Raw genomic sequence first — 27469 nt, 5'->3', positions numbered from 1 at the left:
TTGCTTCAGGTGCCACTCTGCATGTGATATGGGATCAGAAGCTAGCTCTACACTTGGGCTCTGCTTATTCTACTATAAGCTTGAAAAGAGAACACTTACTTGGATGCCGTGGGCTCCTTTATCTCTGACCTACTGCTCCCTGTATTATGCTCTGGGGTAAGGAGTCCTGGAAGAATCATCTACTTCATAATTTCCATCTTCGGAAGCTCCTCTGGTTTACTGCCTTAAATGGGACCACACACTTCTTTTCTGCTTTGTTAGCTTCCTCCCCAAGGACCACTGGAGACAGACACCAGGAAAGACACCACTAGAACCTTCTTGGAGGCACGGTAGTGCCCACCCATGCTTGATTCTCTGTTCTTTAATCCAAGCACTCCTTTCTCCAATTCTGCTTTACTTAAATGCTCTATTTGGTATTTTAAGCTAAAAACACAAGCTCTTTCAGAAGAAAGATACTTTTCATATGTGGCTCACAAATAAATGAGTAACCCATCGACAGAAGCTTTGTGGTCAATAAATACAGTGGCCTTGCTTCCTAGCTTCAGGGTCAGCTACAATATTGTGTGAGAATTGCAGCAGAATTGCAGAATTTGCAGAATTTGACGACTTTAGGCACCTCATACCAGTAGAATCAATGTGATATTTTCCTTTTGTGTCTGGCTTATTTTACTTAGCATGTTTTCAAGGTTCATCCATGTTGTAGCATGTGTCAGACTTTCATTCCTTTTTAAGGCTGAATAATATTCCATTGTATGTATACACCACATTTTATTCATCCACTCATCTGACAGTTGACATATAGGTTATTTTCATCTTTTGGCTCTTGTTATTAATGGTACTAGGCACACAGATATACAAATATCTCTTGGAGTACTTACTTTCAATTCTTTTGGGTATAAACCCAGAGGGAGAATTGCTGGATCATATGGTAATTCTATTTTTAAATTTTTGAGGAACTAGCATATTGCTTTCCATAGCAGCTATACCTTTTTACATTGGGAAGTACAAGTGTTAATGAACAGTTAACCACCTCTGTGACTCTCATGTTCATTAGCTCTGTGAATTTGTGCAATTAATTGACCTCCATGAGTCTCATTTTCCTCAGTTAGAAAATAACGCTAATACCACTTCACAGGGTTATTGTGGGATTAAAGAAAATAGTGTATGAGAAGCCCTTCGCATGGTGGCTGGCACCTAATGTGTGATTAACATACAATATTTCTTTTCTATCTCCTCGCTCACCACATCTTACCCATTCAATTCCCTCAGAGCTTTCGTTGGCAGGAGTTAGCCACTCATGGAGTGACAGATTATCCAGTCCAACCAGACCAAGTCTGGGACACGTGCTCTCAGAGGAAGCGAGAATACTCAGTGGTTGAGAGTTTCTGTGGCTGGCTCATGGGGAGAAGATTCTTAAACAGGAAGCCTGCAGCTGCACCCCTCAGTTTGCACTAGGCGATGCCGTCTCTGCTAAATTCGGGCTGGGTCTTTGGGAAAAAAACTATTCAACAACTCAGTGACTACATCATCCTTCTTAAGCTTCCCCACTTTACTTTTCATTAGCATTGCTTCTCCTGCTTAAATCGTTTTCAAAATTCACATCTCCTTTTGTTTCTTATTATTTCAGACTGGCCAAGCTGATTTAAACAATAAGAGTCACACAGGATTCCCATTTCAAAGGCCAACTCAGCAGTCCACAGGAATGTCAAAGTCAGACCAAACGGTGGTGCCCTCAGACAAAAATCAGCCCCGATCTCCCTTCACTCTGCTCTGTCCACGCCTTCACACCAGCCTGTGGGGGGCCTTCAAGGCTCTGTCTCTGCTGGAGCCAGAGACAAGGCCACTTTGTTCCCCCCACCCACTGGTGTCTGAATTTTGATTTGGGCCCTGCCGCCACCCTTAGTTAACTCAGGAAGTGATCGGGGACACTCACTTTCCCTCCAGGAACCAACTTCTTCACTTGCAAATTTATAGAGGTAACTTAGATCAGCAACTGAATTACATGATCTTGCAGGCTTCCCGGAACTCCCAAGAGTCTCTGAGTCTTTGCTTTCCTTGGCAATTTGAGGTGCTGCGTGATATCTTCCACACCTTTTTATCAAAGCTAAGAAGACATTTACCAGCAGGGAGACATTCTTCTTCACACACAAACATACTTGTAATCAAAATGTTTGAGGATTATTGTGTTCTTCCACGGCAATACACAATCAAACAGCAGATGCTCAGCATTCAAGACTACAGAGGCAGCTGAACAGTTTGATCTCTTTCATCTGATAAACTGATAACGAAGAGGCTGGCACAGCTACCTTGCTGATGGCTCAGCCTTGGCTCCCCTCAGACAGGCTGCTTTGGAAGCATGCCTGGAGCCATCACTGAACTTGGCAAGGACAGCAACCACACTTTTGAGGTGGGGAAGTCTGAGTGATGGGGATGGCAGTGACATGAGCCCTACTCTGCTACAACACCGTAGTCACTGAAGCACTAACAATAAAAGCCAAAAGAACAAGAACAAATGGGAATGGATGATTCCAGAGAGGTCTGTGGGAAACTGTCAGAAGTTTTCTCCAATGCTTTTAAGTAGAATTATAAAGTAAGATTAGAACTTTTTTTACAGAAGGCAAAAATGAGACTTTGCAATAATGCCATTATTTTTTGTTTACAACAATAGGATTCCAAGAGGAATGCTGTAACAGCAACTCTGTGAACTGGAATAAAGAAAACCTCACTAAGGTGGAGTTTGAAGGCCAGAAGTGGGAGCTCTCTCGAACCTACCACTCACCATCAATGGCAGACCCCAAGAGGAAGAGACTACCTTGCACTCTCTGGCATTCCCACAGGAAGAAGCCTATACCTCACTGCCCCAGCAGAAGGAAGAAAGTTTCTTCTTACAATACTAGCCCAGCCCGTGAAAGACTGTCACAGCTCAGCCAATGAAAAGCCACTACATTTCAAACTCCCGTCGACCTTTTGTTTCTAACAGCCCCTTCCTATTCCCCTTTTCACTATAAAATAGCACTCCTCTCCTCTGTTCTCCAGACTAGCTTGCATGTCCCAAATTGCAAGTCTCTGTTATTCCTGAATAAGCCCGTTTTTGCTGGTAAAATAACTGACAGTTTTATTTTTAAAGTTGCCCCCATCTATACGGAAAATGTATGTATTTCTTCTGCCACAAAAATGCCATAGGGAGGAGCATTTTAATATTGACGTAATACGTTATTTGTAAACACAATCATGTTTCTTGATATTTTTAGCAAACAAATACCTTGTTATTTGTATCTAAATATCTCTACTATTTATTGCTAACCTCACCTTCTGGATTCTGTCAAAAGTTAGAAAAATGAGCATCCTCTGATGTGTCATGGCAACATCGGCCAGACTTTTGTGTTGCTCTCCCTCATTTCTTTCGGGTCCTCTCATCTCCATGGTGTCCAGTTCTGAGGCTTGTTCCAGTTCCTGTATCAACAGACAGAATGGTTTCTTATATTCGTTCACACTGGTGTCCTACTGACTTCATGCTCTCCACCTCCGGGGGCTCTTGCATTTGAAAAGAGTGTGGCCACAATGCCTAAACTCTAGAAATAAGCCTCAAATCAAGGAATTTCAGGCATAATGGCACCTGGCTTATTGAGAGAGATGTTTGAGGTCAGAAGAAGCCTCTAGTCACAGCACTCGGGTGACTACTCATTCTGCTTACAATTCAAGCATTTTGCACTGTACCCACAGCACTACCTTTTCTATGAAGCTTTATTATTCCCATGAGCTGGGTTTGAGGCTAAATTAGGTTGATATAAATCTCAGCTGGTGGTTGTGGATTCATGCCCTAATGAATGAGATCTGAAATATGACTGTGAACTCCCTCCATCGGCTTCCATTTTCCTGCGCATCGGCTTTGGCAGATGATTTTGCAGTCTGTTTTAATCACTTTAGGTAAGCTCTTAGCACTGAGCAACCATTGCCATCAAAGTCTCTGCCCAGCAGCGACAGGATCCTGTGGCCCACAGAGAGATGAGTGAGGGAGGTCTGACTCCATTGATTTGAAAAAATAACTTTTCCAAGACACAAAACTGCCATAATTCTACCACACCAGGAACCAGTGGCAAAAATTAATGACAAGTCACCTCTCAGCTTGTATTCCTATTGGCATGTTCCTGAACACTGGCAGTCCCACAACAATTGTTTTGCACTGACAAGAGGGGGACCATGAGGATGCCCTGGACTTCTGAAGGGGGTAGGAAAATCTAATGTGGGCTGGGTAAGTCACAGGGCTATCTCCAGGTGAATTACTTCTGGGGCTCGGGCCGGGGTGGTGGGCTGGGATGGGGTAAGGAGAACGTGGCAGAGTTGAACTTAACTCAGGGGGATTGGCTTTCGCCCTGAGCCGGTCCCTTGGGCAATTAACTGGTGCCCCCAGCCAGCCACAGTCAGATTCCTAGTACTCCATGCCTCAGTGTCTCATCCTGAGATGGGGCTTTCTCTTAAGATGAATAAAGTTGAAAGAGAAGTACTCTAGGAGCGTGGAGGGTCTGCATGCTGGATGCCAGAGCCGAGAAGATGGTGGCCAACACAGCTGTCTCTGTCCTCAAGTCTTGTCATTCTTTCCCAGTTTCTGTCCTCTTTAGTCAGATTTTGATCCTGAGTTTTCTTTAAACTGGGATTAGCGTAACACAGTGTTCTTTGGAAGTCTCACTAAATAAAAGGCACTCTGAACCATCTCTTGATGTTTAATAGATGTCAAGTAATGGTAGTATGCTGTTATTAAAAATGTTTGGTTTCCTGAAGTGACTCAGAATTCACTTGTTTTTCTTTCTGCACAGAGACATCGATTTGGCGGTACAATGGCACCCCAGAAAGATGTGGAGTGGTGAATAATTTAATAATTACACAAAAACATTTTGCACTTTGACAAAGCACATAAAAACCTTTCAGTTTAAAATAAACTTTAGCTTATAGTCATTTTTTCCCCATTTTTTTCTTATAATCTCAAAGGTCAGAAAGAAAAATAAAATTCTTTTGAACAGCGTATGAAAACTAAAGTTTTATTAAAAGCAGTCCTAATCATAGGGCACCAGGTGGCTCAGTTAGTTAAGTGTCCAATCCTTGATTTTGACTCAGGTCATGATCTCAGGGTCATGAGACCGAGCCCCACATCAGTGCTGAGCGTGGAGCTGCTTAAGTTTCTCTCTCCCTCTGCTACTCCCACCACCTCTAAAAAAACAAAACAAAACAAAACAAAACAAAACAAAACAAAACAAAACAAAACACAGTCCTAATTAATTGTATATATCTGATCCATTTATGCCACAGAACAAAAGCTGGAAGCTTTTTACCTATAGTCGATGAACTCTGAATTTTATTTAGGGCTATTCTTATACGCTGTGGTCCTGCCACTATCAGGTGTTAACATTTAGAGTGATGCCTGGTAAAAAACTTCCATAATCAGTTATCTGAACCAAATGAAGTTATTTCTATAAGGAAGGGTATTATGGGTTAAACCTGAAAAAGACATATGATTTTATGATTTCACATAATTCTGCATTTAGAACATGCGTACTAATTTGAAAGATCTAAGATTTGTCTCACTGTCTTCGAAAGCCATTTGAAGTATTGAAAAAAGCTCAGGATGCATGCCAGTGGATCCAGATTTGAGTCTTGGCACTATGATTTACTCACTTCATAAACAAGAACAGAACAGGTTTTGTATTCTGTCACTTGAGATGGAATCAGCTTATTGTGTTCTCTTATCTGTCAGGGTTACCGTGATGTTCAAAAAAGATAAGGTGATATTCTTTGCAAATTGCAAGGGCTTTGCACAGGCTAGATTTTATTTATCAATGGTATAAGTCTAAGGAAACAATAGGCTGATGGTGGAAATGAAAAACATAAGGAAGGAGGGAAAATGAAATACATTTTTGAGTAGCCACTATGTATTGGGCATTTTAGAATTTTTCAGCACATGTAGTTCTTCCCATCTGGGATTAAAATGATAAGCAATCCCCCAATTTCCAAATCAGAGTTAATGTAACTTGCTTAAGATCATATAGCTAGTACGCACTGGAGTTTATGGTGCTCCCATTTAAAATCTGTCTTTCCAGACAGAACATGTTTTTTCTTTCAAATGCAGTTCCCTGATGGAGAGGCTGATACACATATCTATTTACTCATTTGTTTGTTCAATAAACATCTTTTTTTGCATTGTTGAATTTTTATTTGAAGGATCTTATGAAGTTTTTTTCTCCCCGACCTTGGGTTTGTTTTTTTTTTTTTTTGGAAATTGGTAGGAAAATTTGCAGTCTAATAGAACAAAACACCCCTGCCTCTAAAGAAATAGTTAATTTTTTGTTGCTTTTAAAAAACTTTTTAAATTATTTCTTTATGATAGGCCTATGCTTTATTCAATAAACTGTCATGTTGCTTAGAATGTAGGTCCCTTGAAGACAGGGTCTACACAGTGAACATATATTTTAAAACTACTTAATCCTATAGACTCTTTCAACTTTTCTATCAGTGATTTCATGTTGACTGGTTTGAGCCCATAGGAATAACCCAACTATACTGCTTCGATCTACCTCTTGTCTGTTCAATGTATCTGACCTAACCATTTCCTCGAGCATTTTTTTTTTTTTCTTAAATTCCAGTATAGTTAACACACAGTGTACAACACAGGGATTCATCACTTCCATACATCACCCTGGGGGTCATCACAACAAGTGCACTCCTTCATCCCCATCACCTGTTTCACCCACCCCCCCCCCCACCTCCCTCCTGGTCACCATCAGCATGTTCTCCATGGTTAAGAGTCTGTTTCTCCTCTCTTTTTTCTTTGTTTGTTTTATTTCTTAAATTCCACATATGAATGAGATCATATGGTATTTGTCTTTCTCTGACTGACTTATTTCGCTCAGCATCATACTTTCTAGCTCTGTCCATGTCATTGCAAATGGCAAGATTTCATTCTTTTTATGGCTGAGTAATATTCCACTGTATACACACACCACATCTTCTTTATCTATTCACCTATCGGTGGACACTTAGGTTGCTTCCATAATTTGGCTATTGTAAATAATCCTGCGATAAACATCTGGGTGCATGTATCCCTCTGATTTAGTACTTTTGTATTTTTTGGGTCAATACCCAATAGTGTGATTACTGGATGATAGGGTAATTCTATTTTTAACTTTTTGAGGAACCTCCATACTGTTTTCCACAGTGGCCGCACCAGCTTGCGTTCCCACTGAATGTGCGCTAGGGTTCCTGTTTCTCCACATTCTTGTCAACACTTGTTTCTTGTGTTGTTGATTTCAGCCATTCTGACAGGTGTGAGGTGATATTTCATTGTGGTTTTGATTTGTATTTTCCTGACGATGAGTGAGGTTGAACATCTTGTGTCTGCTGGACATCTGCATGTCTTCTTTGGAGAAAGATCTTAGAAAGTATTAAGAAAGAATTTATCATTGTTTTCTTTTTTCCTTGGAATGCTTGTACTTTTTCAGTTAACCATGTACTATTATAGCTAAATTTCTTTTATTTGTTTGAGTATTTTTATTGAGATTTAATTGATATATAACATTACATTAGTTTCAGGAATATAACAATGATTCAATATTTGTATCTATTGCAAAATGATGACTATAATAAACCTAGTTAACCTTTGTCACCACGTTCAATAAACATTTATTTTTTGTCAACAAGAAGTCATTGTTTTTGGTTGAGGTCAGAAGAAGCCTCTGTTGGGGAAACAGAAATGAATAAAATGCAATCCTGTGCTTATGGAGTTAAAAATCCATAGTCTACAGTCGATTCTTGGTATTCCTTGCTGATGGTAGGGGGGAAGGATAATTGAAAACACTGGGAAACAGATGCTCTGCAAGTGGATTCTTAGACCAAGGATGAAGTTCTCTAAGTCGCTGCCATTTCTAGTTAAGAGCCAAGCAGAAGATTTTGTTTTTTGGTTGAAGATAGAACAAGAATTGCCATACTCTCTTTGCTTGGTAACTGGAGTCACAAGGCTGTGTTCAAATCCTAGCTACACTTACCAATTGTATATACTTGGAAGGTTACTTCTCCAAGCTACAAAGTCCTTATCTGTACAATGCACTTTTAACTGTAAAATTGGAATAAACCTACACTCCCGAAATTGTTAAGAAGATTAAATGAGTGCATGTGTGTGTGTGTGTGTGTGTGTGTGTGTGTGTGTGTGTTTACATGGTGTATAATGTATGTTAAGCACTTAACACAATGCCTACTTGGCAAGCAGTTCTCAAAGGATCACTATTATTATAATTAATTTGAGGACTCAGGATTTAAGGACACATAAGTCATTATTCTGAATGTCAGTTTTGATTGCAAAGGACAGCTGACCCAGATATCCTACTTACTTACTGATTGGGCTGAGTCTAGGAATCTCTTGGGTTTATTTATACTTGATTATCTTACTAATTTTAAACTAAATTCCTGGTAACAGTTTTTTAATTTATGTTGTTCTTATGAACGGGTGTGGCAGAAAAAAAGTCTAGCTAATTAAGGGTTTGAATTACTTGATTTCCAGAAAATTATATTTTGTTGACTTTGCCCTTAAAATACTCACTTTTTCTCCTGACAAGTTCCCTTTAATTATAGTTGTTACATTTATGCAATGCTTACATTGCATCAGACACTGTTCTAAGTGATTCTCATGAATTAACTTATTCTTCTAAAACCCAGTGTGGTGGTGGGTACTGCTATTGGGCATCTAGTTGGTATGAGCTGCTGACGCCTATAGTTACATAAACCACAAGAAACAACAAACACTAAATGAGGCTATCATTTTAGAATGGTGGGCCCCATTTTCTAGATAAGGACATGGAGTCACAGTAATGTTAACTAACCTGCCCAGGCATGTAAGTGTGAGCACAAGAAGCCTGGCTCCAAACATCTAGAGCGCATGCCTCCCATAAAACCAACTGATTCTATGTTTTTATGTACATAATGAAATCAACACTTGTCTCAATGAGGAAACAACAGGTGTTTGGTGACTGGTCAGCCCCCAGGGCTGGAGTAAACCAAATCTTTTCCTTGGTGCATCACGGTGAAGCAAGAAGGTAACTGGACAGAGAATTAGGGGCCAGAAGCTCTCACTTAGGGCCTGATGTCAGGTTGCAGGGTGACTGAAAAAAATGACTCACCAATTATTGTCGTCATTCAGACAAGCTGATCTCAAGGGACTCTCCTAGTTCTAAAAGTCAGTGGGGTTTAAGTCTGGGAATTCTAAAGTTAGGCAAAATTTCCTGTATGAGAACCATTGTTGATTAAAGTGATTATTATAGATGGCCACTGATAAAAGAGCTTATCTCAGGTGGAAAAGGGGCCCCCTGACGGTTTTTGTTTTGTTTTGTGTTTTCCCCTTCATAGTCGGGCTGAGATCAATCCACTGGATTAGTAAGCTATTCCCTTAAAAAGCAAAGAGCTGGGTCAGGATGTGGCACAGGGCGGGTACATTCTGACAGTGTTGGAGTAAAGGTGGGGAAAAAAAGGAGGGGGGACTTTGAGCCCTGTCTGGGAGGGTGTCGAGGATGGGGGCACTGTGAGGGACAAGCAGGTGCCCAGGGGCTGGTGGTGAGAAAGCTGGGGACTCTCTCCTTTGTATATATTCTGAGAACACTGTTATGTGGAGCTTTTCTTCCTCCAATGACCAACTGTCTAGGAGCTGACGTGTCACTTAAGTTGGCCAATCAGAATACTTCCTTGATTTTTTTTTTTTTTTTTTTTTAATGACTAAAGGAGAGAACATCTACCTCTCTGGTGGTGAGATGTGAGGCATGAGACCTGCCAGCGAGCTTATTCTCCAATTTGTGGAGGAAGTGAATTTGAGAGACTAACCCTGATCTGAAAAGAGAAGCACATCTTGGTAACATTGGTGTCTCTGATTCCATTTATTCCAGAAGCCAAGCTCACACTTTTTCCCCCCTAATGTAAGCATTTGTTGGACTCTTCAGGAAAAACAAAAACAAAAACAGCCCTCCATTTGTCTAAGCTAGCTTAAGTTGGGTTTCTATAACAGGAAAAAGGAAGTAACAAGAATAATTCAATTCACTAATAATTGAATTCAAATCAATTAGACTCTGAACCCAGAATTCATGAACTACCTAAAGAAGCATGGAAAATTTTATTGGTTGTTGCATTTTTCTGTTGTAAAGATGCATGGCTTCCATCAGTTTCTCCAAGGGGGGTGTGCACCAAAAAAAAAGGATACGGACAATTGTACCAGGGAGCGTGTGGGCAGGGGTGAGATCGTTTCTGCAGAAGTTCAATAAACAGCCATTGCATGAATTCAGCACACATCAAGTAAGTGCCTGCTGGGCTTCAGATATGGCACTAGGTTCATGAGGGACACCAGATGAATGGCATGGCCTCATGCAGAGCACATCTTGTGGGCAAAAGACACAGCCAAAGTGAAACAGAGTGGAGTAATTTTTGTAACAGAGGCCCACAGTGCGAGCCTCTACGGGAAGTAGGAGCTAATGGCTGTTCCCTGCTATGCGATCGGGAATGCTGAACAAAGTGGTCTGCATGTGTGTGAGGCTCCAAAGGCTGGGCATGGCATTGTTCACCTGTGTAGCATAGTGGATGGGAACTCAGATTCTGTTATCAGCCAAGTGGGTTCAAGTCCTCCCCAGTTGACTTGCTGTGGGACTTGGGACCTGGCATGGCTGAGCCTGAATTTTCCCATTTATAAAAGTGAAATACTAACAGTATCTACCTACAGGGTAGAAGGAGTGTTACAACAAGTTAGTACAGAGTAAGGGCTCAATAAAAGTGGCCAGTGTGGTGGTGGTTGTTCAATAAGGGGATAGAGCAGAGTCCCGGCAGAGAGCGAAGTGAGGACAAAGCAGAGAGGCGGGAGGTTGCGTATTACGATTGAGAGCAGCAATGTGCTTCAGATGGCTTTGGAGAGGGAAATCAGAATGCCTTGGTAGCCAGGCTCAGGAATTTGGGAGGCAACAGGTGGCCGTCAAAATGTCCTATGTAGGGGAATAACATGATCGGAGTTAGATGTTGGTTAGGATAAAGACTGGCCGCAGGGTAGAGGAAGGACAGCCCAGTGGAGACATGGTGGTGACACAGCAGAGGAAGGGCAGGGTCGCCCAGTAGTTAAGGGCTTAGGCTTTGGGGTCAGACTGACCTGGTTTCAACTCTTGCCTCTACCCCTTACTATTCATATCACTTTGGAAAATTTACTCAACTTCTCTAAGACTAACTCCTTCAAACAATGGTGGGAATAGTACTTACCTTGTGGCATTGTTGTGAGGCATACATGAGATAATGCATGTTAATGAGTACATTTTCTGCTTGCCTGGCACATTTTTAGTTATTATTATGAAAATCTTGGAGAACAACAAGACTGGATCTTTCCCGGGCCCCAGCCCACTCGGCAGACAACGTCTAGAGATAAGGCTCTACCTCCCTTTCTGTCAGTATCTTTCCCCACTTGGCAGCTCTCCCACTTGGCATTTGTTCTTTGCAGTTTATGTTAGTCTGCATGTCTTGAAAGGTCCACAGCAAAGGGATGCCCAAGCTTGGCTGTAGATATGACCCAGACACGGTCATCATCACACCAACGCCTGCTTCCTGTTGAGCCCATGCTCTGAGTAGCACTCAGTAGCCTCCAAGTACAAAAGCTTAAATACTTGGGCTTGTTGCTTAAAATGGGTAAAATCTCTGTGATATTTGTAATGTAATTCCGAGATAGGGAAAAAGCATTTCGAATGGAAAGTGAATTGTAGGCTAAAAAAATGAGAACTCGTTTCTTCCTTTTTTTGAAATCCAGGCTAATAATGAATGATTCTCATTTGAAAATACTGAAGAAGAATTAGGAAGAAAAAAAGTATTTCTAAAGGAGGTATTTCAGACTGTGGGCTGGTATATATGCCAGGTCATTCATTGTATCATTTGCTAACTTTGTGCTACTGATCTTTCTTTCTGGAGCTTTCCTTCAGTTGCACTCTTCTTTCAGTTTCATCTTTGAAATTAATAAAAGCCCCGTCTCCCCACACAATCTGCTCCCCTTAAGTGCTTTGGGCATTAAAAAACTTGGGGTTAACATCTTAGAAAGAATGGACATACATGGCAATTGTCTAACGGTTACAGATTTCTTTGCAATTCATGTTGGCGATGATGGTGATAAACATTTACGTGGTACTCACTGTATTCCAGGCAGTGGTCTCAGAGCTTCCTGTTTTCTTAACTCATTTGATCTTAACAACCCTATGGATGAGATAATGTTGTCACTTTGTTTTGCAGATGAGGAAACGGAGGCACAGGGAGGTTAAGCAATTTAGTCAAGGTCACACAGCTCGGAAGATAACGGGAGTTAGGATTTCAACCCAATCTGTCAACTCTCTATCTTTAACTGGTTTTTTGATGACCAAACCTATTTGCATTCTTGTGATTTTATGTTGCTAGCATATTACCTTATCACCTAAATTGAGATTAACGATCACCTCTGTAATAGTTTCATTAAAATTTCACAAGATAGGAAGACAAACTGGCATGACATATAAACACTGCAGAATATTTCCATTCCCTAAAATTACCTCAGTCCGTGCCACGGAGAGGCCAAGGCCCTTCATGACAGTGATGGATGCTGTCTTCGTATGCCTGGCCTTTCAAGTTCCTTTCGCTCCTCGGTGATTTCTTCCTTTCCTCCTGGCTCCTCAAGTTCTTTCTCCTTTGTATTTTCTCACCTATTGCTTTTTGTTCTCCCCATGTGTCTGCCTATTGCTATCATGCTGTAGCGCAAGTCAACCTTCTTCCTAGAAAAGAAGCAACAAATTTACCTCTTCAGGGATCACTGTTCTATCCCTGGGAGTGTGTGTCAAATACATCAATAATATTTAGACTGATTGTGACACCAATTTTGATGTGTGGGTTCTTTCTCCACAGCAAGCAATTCTTCGTCACCAGCTGGGTGTCCTACAGTTCAACTCAGTTTTGACACTGTTCATCCGGAGATAGCATCAGATCCTAAAGGTTGAGGGCTCGATCCCATAAGACTGTTCCCATTTCAGATACCACTCCCAAATCTACGGACAGCCTGGCTATAAATCAGAGCTTCTCACAACCCCCTTCTTGGGTCTGATGAATTGTCTAGAGCAGCTCCCAGGATTCAGGAAACCAGTTTATTCACTAGATTACCGGTTTATTACAAAGGATATTAAAGGATATGAATCAATAACCAGATGAAGAGATACATAGGACAAGTCCTGAGCACAGGAGCTTCCGTCTCGGACGAGTTCAGGGCCCTGCACAGAGGTACATGTATGCACTCTGCTTCACCAAGCTGGAAGCTCACCGAACCCAGTCCTTTTGTGTTTTTATGGAGGCTTCATTACACAGGCTTTACCGATTAAATCATTGGCCACTGGTGATTGAACTCAATCTCCAGCTCCTCTCCACTCCCTGGAGATCCTGGATGGTGGGAAGGAGGGGATGAAAGCTCCAAACCCCCAATCACTGACTGGTTCCCCTGGCAACTAGCCCCCAACCTTTGGTTAGGCCTTCCAAAGGTCACCTCATTAATAATAACAAAAGACACTTTCTCATTCTCAACACTTAAGAAATACCAAGGGGTCCAGGAACTGGGATGAAGACCAAACATAAATTTACTATAAATTACATACATGTCTATTATTTTTTTGCTACATGCTATAGTTGGTGTGTGTATCTGAATATGAAACTATTAGTGGAAATTTTCTTAAAAAGAAAAAAAGAGGGGAGTTTTTTTTTTTTTTTTTGCATTGCCTTTAGATTCTTCTAACCTCTTATTAATTTTTTTTTAATTAAAAAGAATCAGTCGCATGTATTCATTTGCTAGGGCTGCCATAACAAAGTACCAGAGACTGGGGGGCTTAAACAACGGAAATGTGTTTCTTCACATTCTGGAGGCTGGAAGTCAGAGATGAAAGTGTTACCAGGGTTGATTTTGTTGGAGGCCATGAGCCTCAGCTTCTAGATGGCTGTCTTCTCCCCCTGTTTTCACATCATTTTCCCTCTGTGTCCAAATTTCCTCTTCTTATAGGGACACCAGTCATACTGGTGTCCCTATAAGGGCTTACCCTAATGACCTCATTTTACCTTAATTAGCTCTGTAAAAACCCTGTCTCCGAGTACAGTCACATTCTGAGCTACTGGGCATTAGGACTTAAACATATGAGGTTTTTAAGAAAGGACATAATTCAGTGTGTAACATCATACAAAATAAAGATGGTCTATTAGTTGATTTATTTCTATCTTAAAAATAAGCATTCTTACAGGGAGGTTTTTCTTTCACTGGCACTGGCTAAAGAAATGATCGCAAATATAGATCATGCTGTGTTTCTGGAAATCATCACGAGGTCCCCAGAATGTCTTAGGGTGGATTTTTTTCTTTTTAATAAAGACAGTGCTATAAATTGGGGATGGCATTTCTGACAGAATATTTTTGGTATTAAATTCTTCCTCCATTTTCTCCAACTGGTATATGGTCCAGCTTTGATTTTTACCTTTTCTATGTCTTCGCTTGCTTTCTAACCCTTTATTTTGTGCTTTCTGATTTTTTTTTGGATTGTAGGGACCAAAGGGAGACTGCCCCAAGAGGAGTCAGTTTGGTATAAAGATTATTTTGAGTTAAAAGCAATCAAGACCCAGCAGATTCAGGAAAAGCTCTTTACCTTCCCACCCCGCCCCCCACAAGTGCCTAAAAAGAATTTAGATAGAGGATCTGCTCCAGGAAGAGAGCTATCACTATGGGTAACTACAGTATAATATGCACTAAGAGGGGTCAACTGGGAGGAATTCAGCAGTCTGTTCGTTAAAATTCCTTTCCAAGCCCCACTGTTTCTGAATGGCCCAGAAAATATTTGTTTACCAAACATTTACTCTTTTTTATCTTCCTGAAAATTGCATGGCTTTCCCCTGAAGTCCTAGACCCCTAGCCCCTTCTCCTTAGCTCAGGATTATAAATATACCTCATTTTGCTTGAATGTCTTTGGAATTTCCATATCTGTGTGGACTCCTTGTGTGCACGAAATTAAATTTGATTTTTCTCCTGTTAATCTGTCTCCTATCCATTTGATTCTTAGTCCGGCTAGAAGGACCTTGAAAGGGACAGGAATTCTTCTTGCTTCCTGACAGAACCGCAATGATATCCCAGTACTTTCTACTGAATGACCCTTTCCACGTTTGTTTAATAGTGATAATGACCTTTTCACAGGGTTGTGGCGGGTCACATGAAATTAACTATGGGAAAGTCTTGTTCCTAACTGTACCTACATTTTGCTCCCCACTTAAACTGTGAACTTCTAAGGAACAGGAAATGCATTCAATTCCCAGTAGACAAAACTAGGCACTAAAATAAAAGTTTGTTGGATAAACAAATCAATTCTATGATCAAGTACGTTATACTCTATTGTAAATGATAAAATAATCTAGTTTGAGCAAGATGCAAGATCCGAGGAGGAATATAAATCTGGGAGTAGGCTGAAGGAATGACTTTGGAAGTGGAGGGTTGTAACGACAAAATTATGAGATACAGAGCTGGGTCATTCAAAAAAATGTGTTCCCAGTAGATCTGGGACAGAACAGTGGGTATTATGGGTTGAATTGTGTCTCCCCTCCACCACCACCAAAAAAAAAAAAAAAAAAAAAATCATATGTTAAAATCCTAACCCCCAATACCTCAGAATGTGACTATTTAGAAATAAGGTCACTGCAGATACAATCAGTTAAGAGGAGATCACACCGAAGTAGGGTAGGCCTCTAATCCCACATGACTGGTGTGCTTATCAAAAGGGGGAATTTGGACACAGAAACAAGCACAGTAGGAGAATGCCATGTGAACATTAAGGCAGAGATCAGGGTGATACCTCAACAAGCCAAGGAATGCCAAAGATTGCTGGCAGATCACCACAAGCTAGGAGAACAGATTCTCCCCCATAGTCTTCAAAAGGAATTAAGCCTGCCAACACCTTGCTCTTGGACTTCTGGCCTCCTGAACTGAGGCAATAAATTTCTGTCTTTAAGCCACTCATTCTGTGGCACATTGCTGCAGCAGACCCAGGAAATGCATACCACGGGGCTGGCAGCTGTGGGGGGCCAACTGGACAGGGTCCAAGTCTAGGGTCCCCCACCTTGAGGATCAGGATTTGGGGATGAAAGATAAACCACGAAATCTGAAAATAATGTAGAAATGACAGTCTCGTGGCTTGATGCATAAAGAAGCCCTTGAGGACTTCAGCTCTTCAGAACAGAGGTGTCAGAACTACTCATCAGGGATAAAAACCAACTACCAACTTTCTGGCAGGATTCCACTGGGTTTTGGAGGGTTGAGGTGAGAATGGACAACAGGCTGCTTTCCAGTGCTGTTTGCCCTTTATGAACAATGGGGGTGGGGATGGCGACTGAAGACATCTATCCACGAGGATAGGTTAACTTTGATGGATATTGTGGCAACAGCCCCAAGTCTTAGTAGTTTTTATTGTCATAGGTTTATCTTGTATTCGAGCCATACATCCAACATAGCTCAACAGGAGTCTCTGCTCATCAGGGTATCAGGATGGTGGGCACAGGGTACGGTACACAGCAAGTAACAGACTAGCTCTTAAGGCTTCTTCCTGGAAGTGGCCCACGTCCCTTCCACTCATATTTCATTGACCAAAGGAAAACTCTGGTCAATGTCCTACCAGATCCCCAGAAAGCAAAAAGCCAGGAGCATTTGTTGAACAGCATCGGCAGCTGCCACAAGATCTTAAGAACCACACAGTCCAGGCATTACTTTTATGGTTTGGGAAAGCAGAATCCAGAGATGTAAATTTTGCCAACAGAGCCTTAGCTATAAAGTAACAGACCCAGAAGCCTCGTGCCATGCTCCTTCTGCTCTATCTTGCTGCCTCTTGCACAAGGGCTCCATCACCTCAACTACAGTTGTAGGAAACACGTTTACTAGACAAAATGCCTCTTGTTCTATCAAGTGTATGTGACACACAGAAAGTAATCTTGGTTATAAAACAATGAGATCTATGATAAATGTAGTCCCATGTTCTCTAATTTAGTAGCCATCCAATAAGAATTCCCTGGCGTCCCCTCCACCATCACTTTTTTAAAGGGGTATTTTAAAATTTCTAGATTTACCACATTTTTGTCATCTTTCTATCTATAGCTTCTAGAGCTGCTACAGGCCCACTGCTTTCTTGGGTTAATGAAAATAATCAGCATAAAGCTTACTAGAGAAGTTTAAACTGGTGTTTTAACATATTTTTTGTTCAAGAGGTGCAGTAAAGAGTTAACTCAGCAGGCTGAGAGGATGGAGCAGTGTCCTGGGACTCTCCCAGCGAGAGCACCTGGAAACTCATGCTGGTTTCTTCTGGATTCCTCCCTATGTGCCTTTGCCATTGGTGATTTCTTTTGCTGTAGTAAACCATAAACGTGGGTATACAACAGCTTTTCGGAATTCTGTGAGTCCTTCTAGCAAATCGCTGAACTTGAAGGTGGTCTTGGGACCCTCAACAAACCTTCCAAGTAGCAAGAAGAGGCATTCAAAATAATTCCATAGATGAATCTTTGAAACTGGCCATCAGGAAAACAGAAAGGATGCTGGAAAGATGCTGTGAGTGGGGGCAAGTGAGTGAGGACCAACCTGACAGGATCTGCAGGGGGCCTGACCAGGATGGTCTGGGATTTGGAAGGACAATTAGCTGTACAATAATGTAGAGACAGATAAACAATCAGTCTGCATAGTGTGCTGATGGCGTAGCTGAAGGTTATTTGGAAGTGAATATTCACTGTAGGAAAGAATAATAGCACATCTTCAAGTTGGGCCTAAACGAGGACTTTAACCAAAGGTAATTATTTGCTTATTTGCTAAACCACTGCCTTTTCTAATCATTCTGTTAAAAACAAATGTTAATGGAGACTTGCCTCCAGGTTATAAAACAGAAGACTTGTGAATTGCAAACATGCCATGTTTGTGAAAGTGCAAATGTGTTTGCAGTTAACAAGTGGCAGTAATTACCGTCCTTATTTTCTCAAACAATTGGTTACTTTTGGGAAAGAGAAGTAGAAACATCATCAAGTTTAATGAATTTGCCAACTGTTCCTACTGCATATTTGAATTTGTCTAAGTCTCTATATAATCAATCAATGAATAAAAATAAACTTTGAATTAAAAGAAGAAAAAGCCCACTAACTACCTCTACAGATTTATTTAAATGTACTTTGTCAGTGGTGCAAACACTTCCCTTCTTGATTGTAGAAGGTCCCAAGTGCCAATGTGTAACGCGGACTGTCTCCTGCAGTGAGTCATTTTGCTATTTGCATCTTGAACTATTCGTTCATTTTAAATGAGGGAATATGCTAAATTGCTTAGTCAATTGTAATGTTTGACACAGAAGTAAGCATCGATGATTATTCTTATGGGCTAGGGCCCATAGGATCCCATGTCTAGCCTCTCCCGTGCCAAAGGTCTTCTGTCTCAAGCACAGATTTTTAGTAAATGGGGGTGTCAGGGGTTTGGGTTTGCCTGGATGTGATCTGGTTGACAAGAGCTGGCTGGAGCAGACAGGAAGGTCTAGGGCGCGGAGAAAGGCTCTGTCCATTGGATGGGGAAGTCGCAGCCATAATGGGATTAGTCAGGAAATATTCTGGCAGACAGAACACAGATTCCATGTGTATAGCGACTGCATGCTGGGATTCCTGGACTTCCGGAGACTGTGGGGACAGGCAGCCCAGAACCATGCAGATCGTGGAGAGCTCACTACCACGGCCCGTGAGTGCACAGAGACACACACTTGCATTTCAGCTTTACCAGTCAATGGCTGTATGGTTTGGGGGTCAATGAAAGTCTCTAAGCCTGAATTTTCACAAATATAAAATGGGATGATAGCAGCCTCCTGAATGAGTTAACGGGAGGATAAACTCTGACAGTGTGTGTAAGGCATTCACATAGCGCCCGGCAAATATTAAGGGCTCATTAACCGTCAGCTCAGACATATTTAGCATGACAATTTTTAAGTCAGAATCAATTGGTTTCAGCTACGTGGAGAGGGCCGCTTCTGCTGCTTAGGAGCAGGCAAAATGCTCCCAGGGAGGAGGCAGAGAAGGAGGGGGAGGAGAAAGGGAGCTCGGCTAGCCCAGCGGGCCATGGGTTGCCACGTGAAGGAGGAGGCATGAAGCCTGGGTGGGAGAGACGCGCGTGCAGTTCATACTGCCACTATGAAAGGTGCGTCTTCTCTACACCTCCTGCACCTCACCTTCACCAGGGATAATTCAGCAGATGGTGCTGCAAGGCTTTGCTGAGCATCATCCAAGCCCTAGTCTCTCTCTTATCAGCCTGGGACACTTTAGGACAGCTGATTGCAGGTGTGTGCCAGCTTCTTGACACACACAGAGAAGTAGAGGTAGGGTGGGAGGGAGAGCCCCAGCGTGGACATTTCAGAGGTAAGGAACAGAGGGACGACACACCCCATTACATAGTGTCAGAGGTAACGAGACATTTACAATGCTCACAATCCTCTGACAATGTGTTTCAACACTTCATTTGAGTTAGAATGATCTTAATTATTCTTCACACTTGGGCAAAACAGATCTAGCCATTTGCAGAGGACACATGGGCCATAAAACGCATTAAATGAGCGCGAGGAAGGAGCCTCCGGGAAATTCGAGGCACTTGCATGAGCTCTTCATTCCCAGATCTGGGGAAGAACAGCCCGTCGAACGAATGAAGGACCTGATGCTGAGTCAGTGTCCCTAGGACGGCGAAGTGGGCAGCTCTGAGGCCACACAGTTCATCGTTGCCATGGGTGCACCTTACCATGGTAACAATGAACAGCAGAGATGGGGCCTCATGCTGAGGAAGAAGATCTTGGGAACATGGAACAGATGGCCTGTTGCCTGTTTCTACTTTGGTCATGACAGATGACAGTGGGTCACATCTCTGGATTCTGCTTTCCCAAACCATAAAAGTAATGCCTGGACTGTGTGGTTCTTAAAATCTTGTGGCAGCTGCTGATGCTGTTCAACAAATGCTCCTGAGCAATGGATCCAAGCATATCATGGGAAGGGGAGGGCCTATGTGGGAAGACATTTGTGATCTACGGGGCTGGCTGTGGAGTCATGGCACAGCCCCACGTGCATTCATGTAGGACTCACTCAGGAGTAGCCATGGTAACTATGGGCATGCTCCAAGAGGTCGGCCCCTGGACCACACATCACCTGGGGAAGGAGGTGAGGATGGAAGGGGTGACCAGCAAGTCCAGACGATGGCTCTTGCAGTCTGCATAGACAATGCAGAGGTGGACACTTAACCTTCACCATAGAAGACTGAAATTTTTTTTTAAAAAAGTACCTATATTCTCTATCCTTTTGTCAAAGAAAGATTAAGCGCTCCCTTGTTGATCTTAGTGTTAATCACTCAGAGATGCTTCGAGTGTTTCCCATGAATGTTGAGAAGAGAGATGATTATTTCATATTAAAGGAAATGGCGAGCCTATGTCCTAAAAGAGCTTTCTTTAAAGTTGGTTTTGTAGTACATTATAAGTGTAACTCAATAAAAAGTTTCTTGTCAAATCAATTTGGACCATCTAAAATTAAACATGTCTCTTCATGAAAGGACCTCACAGTCTTCGATGACATACATTATGGATATCCAAACACAGCATGTAAACCATGGCATTCTGAAAGATTATTTAAACAAGTAGCGCTTTTTATCTGGAATATTTGGCTAAGGAGGGAGCAGGGGTATATTTTAGACTAATGTTTTGCAGAAACCTCTTTGGAAAAGGCTACTTTAGGGCCCTTTAGGAATAATTACAGTTCGGAGCTGATGACAAAAATCACAGAAATTAACACTATAAAAATGGTTGGGATTTTACTAATCTAGTTAAGATTAGGAAGAGTTCCCTCTTTGTACTTTCTTCACATGTAAAATGAGAGTAACATCCCAGTTTTGAATTTTTTCATGAAACCCCCCACATGCATTAATGTTTCTAGTTAGTCATGAGCATGAAATAAAAGCTGACTCATGGACGTTTTCCAAAGAGGAGGTACTAAATGAAAATAAAAGTGAGCTAGTGGTTGACATATACTACTTTGTATTTCAGGAGGCTTAAATTCCAAATGCCTTGACATTCTCAAAAGCTTTGTTGAAAAACGCTATAGCCTTAGGATAGGATCTATGCTCTGTTAAATTAAATAGTTAATATAGGGCGCCTGGGTGGCTCAGTTGGTTAAGTGACTGCCTTCAGCTCAGGTCATGATCCTGGAGTCCCAGGATCGAGCCCCACATCGGGCTCCCTGCTCAGCGGGGAGTCTGCTTCTCCCTCTGACCCTCCCCCCTCTCGTGTTCTCTCTCTCATTCTCTCTCTCTCTCAAATAAATAAATAAAATCTTTTAAAATAAATAAATAAATAAATAAATAGTTAATATATTCATCCCCCAGTAATCTTTTGCAGCGAGAGCAGTAGAGCACACTCCCAATCAGGGACATGATAAAGAAGTTCTGCCTCAGAAAGTTTATTCTGAATAATGCAGGATTACTGATATGTATTCCCCCCTGCCATGAATGCTAGGTAAATGTATGCAACTACATATGCTTTCAGACCACTAATAATCACATCAGCCTAGAAATTCTTCTTGTTTGTATTCCTGTGGCACCAAATTGATAGCAGACCTCCAGCTCAATATTTAATGAATCCTCTCAGGAAGTCTTCACTGATAATGAAAAGGACAATGGAGCCTGCAGGGCAGCAAGCTCATGGCCAAAAATATTGCGACTAGGCGTGGCAAATGGGACCGAAAAAAGAACGTGCTCACTCTGAGGCTGCCCGTAGTAAATGTGTTCAGCAGGGGAGTGGGTGGCTGCTGAATCTGCCAAGCCCAGGGCAGCCTGAGGCCTTCGAGAGCTGCCTCTTTAGCACTGGGCAGAGCCGCAGTGGGTGGGGGAGGAGAGGAAGGGGGAGGGAATGCTGCACAGAGGAGAGACCTGGTCTCAGGGTCAGGAACTGAGATCCAGGCTCTGCTCCAAGCTCTGCTGCCATTTGCCATTCTCCTGGGCAACAGGCCCTGCCTTCCTCGCTTCACCTTGTAAATCACAAGCCAGGGTGGCCTTGGGGCTATGGGGTCTGCTAATGTGCTCCCATCTATTGCACTGAGAGCTGCCCACTCAGATGACCTCCACCAATCTTGTTACTTGGAGGTGAGAGTGCTGGAGAAATAAGCGTTGTATCTGGACAGAAAAATTAATCATCCAAATTAAGTGGGAAGATTCTGGCCTGATGCAGTGAAAGTGTTACTGAAGGAGAAAGAAGAGGTGACAGGGGAGTGTGGGGAAGAATGTTCCTATATATGTTGTTAAAGAACAAAATTCAACTGAGTAAAATTTAAAGATCTTATTGGCCTAATTCAATAATTCATGAACTGAGCAGCATCCCGTCTGGCAACCCGAAAGTAAGGAGCTCTGAGGAGCTGTACAAAATGGGAGGCTTTTATAGGCAGGAATGACGAAAGAGTGGATTGCTTCTGTCCTTCGTCAGGGGGATGGAAGGGATCTACAGACAAGATTGCCTCATAGTGCAGACCAGGTAATTCCAGATTCACTGGTGACAGGTTCCATTCCTGGGGGAGGCTAACGTGGCAATTAGGTATTTTCTTGGTTTCCTGGTGTGGGGCTTAGCACCAGCGACTCCATTTTGGTCCTGTTGTCTCTGAACCACATGTGACTCTATGGTCGTACTGAGGAACTCAAGCTCCATATTTCTCTTAGTTCTGTGCAGTGAGTAATAGAGTCTTGATGTGGTAATATTAGATTAATTAGAATTACAGTAATAGCAACCACTTATTGAGGGCTTCTGTTCCAGGTATTGTGCTAAGGGCCCCATGGGCTTTACTTCATTCCATTTTTTACTATAAACAGGCACTATTATCCCCATTTTACTTACTAGGAAACTGAGGCTCAGAGAGGTTAAGCAACTCACTCAAGTCCACACAGCTAGGTGGCAGTAGGGCTTAGTCTTCTAACTCCAATGATGGCTCTTAACCACAAAGCTGTATTGATAAAGAGTCATAAAATTTGGGGTGAGGGTGTAAAATAGATTTTAATGAGAACACATATTTCTTGCTGTCATGAGGCTTATGCTTAGGAAGGGAGATAAAGTATTTAATACAGTAAATTAGATGTTTAGAGGGGTGTGTAGAGCTGGAAAGGGGAAAAGCAGGGTGCTGTCAGGCATTTCATAGGGACCACTGGCCAAATCCATCCCCTACCTCACTCTGCCTCTGTCTGCAGCCCTTATACACCTGCATGACTATAATTAACTAGGAAATTCAGGTCCCACCTCCAATCTGATTTTAGAGTTTCCACTGCTTCTCTGTTCCAGACAATGAAAACACAGGATCACTGCACCTTATCATCTCCTGTGCCCTCACTGCCTACAGAAGAAAAAATGTATCTTTTTAACTGATTTATATGCTTGATCTCTCTGTCCTTTTGAGCCTCCTAGATGTGGCACGGGAAGAGAGGCGCATTCAAAATTCTGAGTCCCAATCTTTTTCACGGGACGGACTGCACTTATTCGTTTGGGAAGCTCCAGAGGTGAAATGTGGCATGCAGGGCTGGGTGCCGTGGCTCATGTGGGGTCCAGGGAGGTGGATTTGACCCCGGAAAATGTGCAGTCGACTTGGTGAGTTCCTTCTCTGCTGAGTGTTTCAGGGGTCCTGCCAAAGGGTTCCAATGATCCTCTAATTTGAACCCTGTCCTTCTGCTCTTGTCTGTCCCGGCACTGCGAGGGTGTGTTTCTGTCTCCACAAGCGTTCTCTAGAATCACGCCTGATTCCTGAGGATTCTGGAGTCTAAACACATGCAGAGTTGTCCTACACGGGGGCAGGGGAATCAGGCTCTTAGTCCCCCATATCAGCCCCCGTCGCTTTGAGCGGAGCTAATCACCTGGAGCTCTCCAGAAGCCAAAGGGTGAGGGGTGGGTACAACAGCAGCAGAATCTGAAGGGTGGGTCAGCTCCGGGCTCATAGAGGGGAATGCTCCCAGCACCCCGGGTCCCGATGCTTCAGTGGGCGTTGTAGAGCATTTTTAGCACAAAACACAACACAACAGATGCTTGCCGTCTGAGAGCAGCCCGGCAATGGGAGAATGGGGAACTCAGGTGCTGACAGAATAAGGCTCCCCAAATCCTATTTCCTGCTTCCAGATGAAGGAGAAGGTGGTCCTGCCTGGCAGTGCCTCTTGATGATGAAGACCATGCTTGGAACACAGAGCTGTTTTAGCGACTGTCCTTCAGGACAGACATCCTCTTGGATGGAGTCTCTAATGTGTGAAGTGACACTCTGTTCCTCAGGGACAAGTCTCCACATGGGCCACAGAAAGAGGTAACAGCTTTGACACATTTTAACTTCACTCTCACCAGCAAGAGAACTGAAATTCTTCCTGCCTCTGTACATTTCAAACAGCAAATGTGGGAATACAGGCAACTCCTCCTTCCTTCACTTTTCTGTACCCGAATATTCAGTTCCTGTAAACGTATAGTTTAAATACTTGCTTCAGAATAATTTGTTTGTGAATATCAGCCATCCTAGAATGAATTCCTAAACTGACAGTCAAGTAAAACTCTGTAAAGGCTCTTCCCCAGAGTAAAGATCCCTTTAAAGGAGATTTTTTTTTTTTTCCACCAAGGCTTGAAAGGTGTGGCTATATGTACATATATACATAAATAAATCCTTCTAAGTCCTTGCAGCCTATTTTGTGTCTTTGCCAGGAAATGGATGCAAGGTTCCCTTCTGAAAGGTCGTTACTTTCTTTCCCCTTGGCATATGTTATATTCCAAAATCCTGGATGTGATGGTTCTGTGGTTAATGTGTGGAATAACTATCCAGAATGCCACGCTTCACCGAGTAATCTGCTCCCCTCCCATTCTTCGTGGAGCAATGTCAATTAATTTCACATTGTATTTTTGATGGCTGTAACCAATTGGTTGTTTCAACTCAAAACTTTTCACCTGGATAGGATTACGGTGAATGAAGGAGATTATGTAACCAAAACAGAGAATTGATTTAGCCTTCGTTTATATGCTGACACCTCTAATGTTTATGCGCCTCACGTAAATTAATCACAGATTCTTCACAAAAGATGTGCATCCAGAGCCCCGATTTATGGATTTGCTGGCTGTTTTATAATGTTGGAAAATTAACCTCATGTTGTGTCTTTAGCCATAATGTTTACAACGTCTGTTATGTATGTCATTGGCTGCTATTCTCCAACTGCAACGATTAACTGTGCATTATATTGACAATGACTTACATATTTTTTGAGCAGACGAAGACAATTTACATAAAGAAGTAAATGCCCACAAAGAGGAAGGATTTGTGCATCTGTGATTGGGCCTCCCTGTTTTCCCACACGCTCGCGCCAGGACGGTGCCTTCCTCCAGGGTAGGAGCATCTACCTTGATAGCATGCATTTCCTTTTACGATCCAGAAGCCATGAGAAGACAGATCCATCCTTTTTAACTTTGACTCCCAATGAAAGCCAGTATTGGTGACTGGTGAGACAACTCTCTAAATACACTGACTAAAGAAAAGGAATTTGAGTCAAGAGAAGTAGAAATCAATATTGACTCCAAGAAATGATAAATCTTGCTATTCCATACAATAAATATGTATGTTTATTATTACTAATTTGAACAGATGAGCCAGAATTTAATGCATCCTGCAAAGGAGCCAGGTTTCTACTTGCCAGTAGCAGATGATGACTTATACCAGGTAAGGAGTAGAGAAAAGCTAATTTAAGTAATTTTGTTTCTCCACGGAGGAAGGATAAATTAGGAAACAGACTACCGGGACACTTTCTAATATTTATTTATTTTTATTTTTTTAAAGATTTTATTTATTTATTTGAGAGAGAACTAGAGATAGAGCATGAGTAGGGGAGAGAGGGAGAAGCAGGCTCCCTGCTGAGCAGGGAGCCCAATGTGGGACTCCATCCCAGGACCCTGGGATCATGATCTGAGCCGAAGGCAGATGCTTAACCGACTGAGCCACCCAGGTGCCCCTCTAATATTTATTTATAAGAATAATTAAAATTTATGATTGAGGTTTACTACCTGTCTTTAAGTTGTATGACCACCTAGTCTACTCTGACCATGGTTAAATCGAGGCAGTGAGCTCACTATCTGGCTTTTCCAATTGCACAGTTACAAATTGCTCCTGTATGGACTGAAGAGATGTTCATTCATTTCTTAAACAAAGAGTTGTTTGATGCTTATTATATAAGAGGTGACAGGCATATGATGGTGACCCAAATAAACCAAGTCGCCACTCTCATAGAAATGACTTTTTAGTCCTTGTGATAAACAAGAAACAAGGAAGAAACATATCCATGTGTCAAATAGTTCCAGATCAGGAGAAATGCTATCAAGAAAATGAAACAGAGTAAGGGGACTGAGTAGGAGAGAAGAGCATGCTAGTTTTAAAGTCACTGCCAAGGAAGGCCTCTCTGAGGAGGTGGACTTGGAGTGGAAACGTGAAATGACATAATCTGTATGATTACGCAAAGCATGTAAATCTATACGAATTTGGAAAGATAACTAGTTAAGATGAGATCATATGGGGGTAGGATGGGTCCTAATCCAATGACTGGTGTCCTTGTAAGGGAAAAGCAGGAACACAGACACACAAAGGAAAGGTAGGCACGTGAAGAGACAGACTCACCCAGGGAGAATTCTGTGTGGACGTGAAGGCAGAGACAGGGGGTGATGCATCTACGAGTCAAGGAAGGAGAGAGGAGGCAGGAGCAGATCCCCCTTCAGCGCTTCTGAAGGAACCATCCCTGTTGACACCTTGATGTCAGACTCCCAGCCCCTAGAACTGTGAGACAGTGTGTGTCTACAGTTTAAGCCTTAAGCACCACCCCCCACCCAAGAGAAATAGTGGTCTACACTCTAACCAGATTCCTGCTGTCTTGTTCTCAGTTTTCTGACAATATCAAACACCACAGTCTAATTATTTGGGGCAAATTTTCTTTAGGATGGCACCTGGATGCTTTTGAAGGTGAACTTCTCATCTGGCAATTCAGGGGACCTGACTAGCACCTCTGAAAACAGACCGGCCTCCAGTCAGACACAGGAGGAGAAACAAGTTTGACCATTTGAATAGCCATATGAAATAAAATTGACAGATACTTAATTGAGAAACGCCTCTGCTCTACCTAGCAATTTTCTAAAATAAACCAAACAGACCAGCTGATCGACAGATTAAAAATCGATGGGAAATTAGAAGGGCAATGTCTGTCTCAAAAAAGATGACGTGACACAATGTTCTAATAACTTAGAGCAACCAAAGCACTTGAAAAATTAATGTGAAACCCATCATCGATCATTTTAGATTTTTATGGCCAAGAAACTGCATTTGTATAACTGGATTGCTCAACTGCATAGCAACATTAGACCCAGAGAAGGGG

The 27469-nt window shown here is 42.2% G+C and overlaps 1 long non-coding RNA gene across 1 annotated transcript in view; it reads right to left on the bottom strand.

The window, feature by feature from the left end:
- LOC113915176 overlaps positions 1 to 27469 on the bottom strand; it is a 68393-nt gene that overhangs the window by 26779 nt on the left and 14145 nt on the right. The window contains exons 2-4 of the long non-coding RNA XR_003517600.1: positions 12570 to 12788; positions 12180 to 12240; positions 3310 to 3453 (exon numbers count right to left, since the gene is read on the bottom strand). This is a non-coding gene — a long non-coding RNA (uncharacterized LOC113915176). The remainder of the gene's footprint in view (positions 1 to 3309; positions 3454 to 12179; positions 12241 to 12569; positions 12789 to 27469) is intronic.

Source organism: Zalophus californianus, chromosome 11 (assembly GCF_009762305.2).
Source record: "Zalophus californianus isolate mZalCal1 chromosome 11, mZalCal1.pri.v2, whole genome shotgun sequence".
Taxonomy (NCBI): domain Eukaryota; kingdom Metazoa; phylum Chordata; class Mammalia; order Carnivora; family Otariidae; genus Zalophus; species Zalophus californianus.
The sequence above is the reverse complement of the archived record's forward strand: the minus strand, read 5'-3'. Positions and strand labels throughout refer to the sequence as shown.